Genomic DNA, 5,910 nt, shown 5'->3' with positions numbered 1-5,910 from the left:
AAAGCTTCTCCTTCTGTTGTTGTCGTAACGTTTTAACACTTTCCTCTTCAACATAAAAGCAAAGAGAATGAAGACATGTCCGTGAACTTGGAAACTGCCTGCGGGATCTAAGATGTGTTAACATTTAAAATGCGTAAGCACTTTCTTCATAATTTGTCGACAACCTGTGTATTTAGTTTTTCCTTGTTGTGTCAGGCAAGAGGAAAATGTTAATACGAGTACATGTTTCATTCTGAGACTTCTTGCCTACATTTAGTTTACAACGTATACAGTATCTATAAAATTCACAAATAAAACGTATTTCAATCCAGTTGTTCAGTGTAAAAGTAGGAAATTATGCCCTAACACGTTAAAACACCCATCATAATAGGAAACATGTCAAATAACTCTTGCTGTAATTATCTTGATTTATATCATTCTATGTAATAGAAGTATTTCCAACAGTGTAGCCAGCAAGTATTTCTAGAGAGGGGCCATGACTTTTTCAGTGGGTCGGGCTATTTCATAGTAAAAGCAGTTTCAGAATATGAAACCATTAATAACTCATTATATATATGAGTGGGTGTTCTAAAAATGGCGCCTACGAACCACAGAGTACTATTCTACAGGACAAAATAAAGCGAAAACGTTATATGATGGCCTTCAGCCGCTATGGGGAATCAAAAATTCACAATGTGGCAACGTCGCAGATTAACTTGGAACCATTAGCATCGTTCTACAAATAGATCAAACAGTTAAATCGATTGCTACACTAATAAGGTATTCTAGTATCAATCTATATTGACTTCATACGGATAGAATCGATGCAACTATTTGATAGATTAGTAGATCTACCCTCTCGTTCTTTATTTGCGATGTTGTCACACAGGGTAATTTGTATCTTCAGACAAGGACCGACAAGTATATATATGTCTGTATGTAAAGCAATAATATATTATTATATTTGCAATATGCTCCTTATTGAAGGATCTTGAAGTGTGTGAAGTTAGGTTGTAGAAAATGTACGAATACCAATAAACTATTCATAAAGAAACAAAACTTATTTATGGAATTCCATTTTTTTAAAACTTTGCATTAAAATGGATAATATTTAAGATCAAATGCAGACACTATAGTACTAAATTCATAACTGTGTGCATCCAGTTAGACAAAAGAGAGCAACAAAGTGGATGATCAATCTCAGTTAGTTTAATTATTTTAAGGTGTTGGCTTGTTTAAAATATTATATAAACATTTTTCATTTGCTATAAGTATTAAATACATATAAACAGACGAACTCTATTTGGGGTCTCAAAGAGGTGGATTTAGAAGGTAAAAACTGGGGAGGGAGCAGCCAGAACCAGACTATGATAGGTATATCATGAGCTTATTAAAATCTCTAAAAATGTATTACTATTAGCTCAACCCCTTCAGTGTGGGTGGCGAGTTAACTCGTGTCTTCAAAACGCACCTGCTGTGCGGATGGCGTATATATACGCTTTCATTTTGCTTTGGCTATTTTGTATTGCGTATGACGAATATACTTGCCCATAGTATGAGTAATGTTATTCCCGACAATATTTAGCGAGTTTGCGCTCACCTAGGAACCAGAGACCACATAGAAAAATTGGGCTTGATCTGTTGAGGCATTCCTAAATTTTGTGTAACCTAATCATATGATGACGATGATGACGATAACCATAAATACGACAATGACACGTTATAGTAGCTAATTAGAAGCAACAAAGATCATAATGCCGTAAATTCCATTGTGATTGCTTGAGAGGTTCAAAAGTTATTAAAAGGTAACAAATTCCAAAGTTTTAAAAAAAAAACTTTTTTTTTTTTTTTTTTTTTTTTTACAGCGGTTCGCATCTGAAAATTACGCACTGAAGGGGTTAAAATATTTTCGTAACTCGGAAAACTTGGGGCCTAGGCGGCCCCGGCCTAGATCCGCTACCGGTCCCAGGATATTGTTTGGGGGCACCAAACAGCCATTTGCCCACCTTTAGCTACACCCCTAATTATTACACATGATCGGTTCAAGCATGTACGCGTTTTAATTAGACATATGACAAGTGTGTTAATGGTTTTATCCACATTAATCGTACAGACGTTTCAAATCTAAAATAATTAGTTTCACAGAACAAAAGAAATCACATTGTTTTAAACCTTCATATTTACTGTCATACCTAGACCGCAAGTGACTGATGATTAAAGAATTGTTGGTTATGCTCAGAAAACGGAACGAAAGACAATCCCGAAATAAATAATAATAAAAAGAAAAACCCGCATGCGATGTTGCACCCTATGAGCTTACATGTCGTAGGATGGAACCTACAACTCTTCTACCTACCACTGATTTCATTCTAATTGCTTTTACGTACGTAATATATTAAAATTAGACTTGTTTCTGTAACATGATTACCTCTGTGTTTATTACAAGTGTTTCCTTGCGTTGAATTTTTAATTACTTATTATTTTCTTTTAGTAATATTTTTTAATCATGGATATTTATGCGTTTCTAAGTCGTGGCATGTACCATTAATAAAAAGAACAAAAGATGTTATTCCTCCTACGATAAAAATTCCTTTAAATTTATTTTTAAACGTAAATGAGATATTCCCTAATAAATTTACGTGAAAGTTTGATGTTATAACCTTGTGAAACAAGAAATGTCAGAGGCGACACTATTACTTTCATTTCAAATGAACGATATATTTGCAACATAACATTCCAAAGAGCTGACTAACTACTGATATAAAGGGATTGTCACAAGCAATATGAGGCAATTAAGTTTAAATACTTGCAATACTTCAATATTGTTAGCTTTATAATAGTTCTTTACTTCTCCTCTCTTTCCTCTCTCTCTCTCTCTCTCTCTCCTTCCTTTCCTTTATTTATATCCTATCACGAATACTATAGTGAAGCTACTACTGTGGAATCTGAAACTGTTTAAGATAAAAAAAATGGATCTTAAGGAAAAGTGATGCAGAATATGATAATAATAATAATAATAATCTATTCAACGCACTTTTTACGTAAAGCGAAACAATAATGAAGTGCATTTACTTCCTGTGGTATGTGTGTTAAAATTAGAATAATTCATTATTCCAATTATGAATTCTTCGCATATTCTAATAACTATTACAACATTATTCGGATAATGATAATTCTTCGAATTTCGAACACAAGCATTAGGATATTCGAATAACAACAGAAAAATTATTCGACGAATATTCGAGTAATTTTAACAGCATTAGCATGTCATCATTGACCGTGTGCAAGTTGATCTGAATGGAAATCTATCTCAATATAACTTGGAAATATATCTGAATATATGGTATAGTAATTTGCTGGTGGATCATTGGTGTTGATGCCCATGTCTCGCATTCATATGTGAGAATAAGTCTATGGAACAAATGCATAATACTTCTTTGGATAATGAATAAGAGCAATGATGTAATGCTAGAAGTTTTTGGTGGAAATTCTATACGCTAAAACGTTCTTTAAAATATAGTGTATATCCCCCCGGGCATCCAATATAGGTCGTTCTTCGTAAATTTAAGATAGATATGGGTTGGACTGTAAAAGTATTTGATGGGTACGCCCCATTAGGCCCCTGGATAAGAATATAGACTAAAAGAAGTTAGCATTTATGTGCACCAAGTAGTCTATAGTTTATTTATAGATGGATTATGTTTTTATTTATGTTTACCTCCAGATAAATCTTCGATTTTTCAAAACATGCAGTTGCAGCTTTAAGGTTTCTTAGGTTAAAATCTACCCTAGAGATATTTTTTCATACTCCAATATATTTGCAGGTATCAGCTACAAGCCTAGTCCGGAAGATTAGCACTAAGAGTCCTTTGGGTACATCAAAAAGATAAGAGGATATTATCAAACAAGATTTTATGAGAGAAAAAATCATTAAAATGCAGAGCGCATTGGCTTTTCAGACATTAGGCTCCACTGAAGAAATTTTGTTTCTGCAACAATGAACTTTCGGGTTCCATAAATCACAGGATTAAGGATTTCTAATTGAAGCATCTACGACAAAATAAATATCAAAATATTTCTAACTTACATGATTTTATTCAAAATTGCAGTAAAAGATTTTATTTATTTAAAAAAAAAAAGTATAGCATTCTTAGTTATATTTCATATAATTAATATTAAAATTGAAATTTCGGATTTCTCCGTAGATAATTTGAAGTTTCAGTTAAAGTTTTTGAGATTTTATTTGGAATTCTATACATGTAATTGAATATAGGAGCCGTATGACTTTATTTATTTATTTTTAAGTCATACATGAGAAACGATACAATGGAAAATGACAAACGTACTGAAAAGAGTATTAATTTTTATTGTAGTTTTAGATGAAATCAGAACACTTATTTTTATGAACTAATGTAACTACATTTTAGTGAACAATTTTATACACTAACTGCCATATGAGCTGAATTTAACTCTGACTAATTTTAAACCCGGAGCCTCGTGAATCAAACATTACTAACACGTATATTTACCTTCGGAGCCGTGTGGTGCGCAGGCGACTCACGCTACCACGCTATAGCAATTATATATAATCTCATGTGGCCCTTTGGTGAAACCTCGTAGTTCGTTCCTGATAAACTTGATTATATTTAACTCTTTATTATTCCAATAAGTCATTAATCTATTTTCGTAATTATACACTGTAGCTTTCATGAAAGATCATTTTTTATAATTTTGGCAGTCAATATGTTAAAGACTATAAATAACATTTAAAATGTTAGAAAGGGAGGGACGATAGTTCAGTGGTAGATTCTGATTTTGATTTGATTTTAGCGTCTTTTTCAGCAGCGAGGCTGTATTAGACCTACAACTTAATGTGGGATTCGAATCAGGGTGCATTGGCTTCACAGACAATAGACTCCAATGAGGAAATTTTGTTTCTGTGATGATGAACCTTTGGGTTTCATAAATCATCGGGAATCGAGAACGGATCTCCCTCGTCAAAGGTGCGTACGCTAACTGCTTAGCCACGAGGGAGCTCGGCTCAGTAGTGAAACGCTCATCTCTGATGCAAGGGGGGCATTATGACTCTGTGGTAGAACATGTACTTCTGGTGCGTTAGGTTCCTTGTTGAATCCCCGGCTAAGAACATCGTATTCGTGAGTTTTACATTTTCTCCCACATTATAATTCCACCAATTCTCCTGTCATCATTTACTTGCCTTATTCATCCGTCTTCCTTATCCTAAAGAGCATAATCATGGGATCTTAAACTGAAATATTTCATTTAATTTCATTTCATTTCTGAAGCGGTAGATCCCTGGTTCGATTCTAGGTCATGCAAATTTGTAGTGGATAATCGTGTCAGTAATTTTTCGGTGGATTGTTCCGTCTCATCCAACCAGCTCCTTTCATGATCATTCTCTTTCATCGAGCTTCCGGCTCCTTTAGCCTGCAAGACATTATTTTGGAACGTGAAACTGAAAGATTTCATTTTTCACTAGATTGAAGATATGTACTCTATTCCTCGAACAACTTTTATATGTTTAAAAAGATTTTCTGTGTGTATTTTTTTCATTTTAAACTTATTTATTATTCTAAATTTTTGTGATGAACAAATTCAATTTAAACCCATTTTGTAACTAGTCTGGAACGTGGTTTTACATACCGCAGACGTTTCTTGGAACCAAGTAACAACGTTGTGCAAAGTATTCCTGTACATTGTTAAGCAGCATATTGTATATATATATATATATGTGTACAGGGTGAGTCAAAAGTCCTTGGACACCTGCATAAGTTTGAAAATCGACGGGAAAAATAAAAAGTGATGATGAGAACAGAGGTTTGATGAGGGGCCGCAACTTTTGGAGTGTATGTCATTCATGGCCGCCATCTTGAAATCCGCCATTTTGGATTAAAGCCAATTTTTTAATGG

Source organism: Thermobia domestica, chromosome 13 (assembly GCF_964235325.1).
Source record: "Thermobia domestica chromosome 13, izTheDome1.hap1.1, whole genome shotgun sequence".
NCBI classification, from domain to species: Eukaryota; Metazoa; Arthropoda; class Insecta; order Zygentoma; family Lepismatidae; genus Thermobia; species Thermobia domestica.
This window is presented reverse-complemented; position numbering follows the sequence as displayed.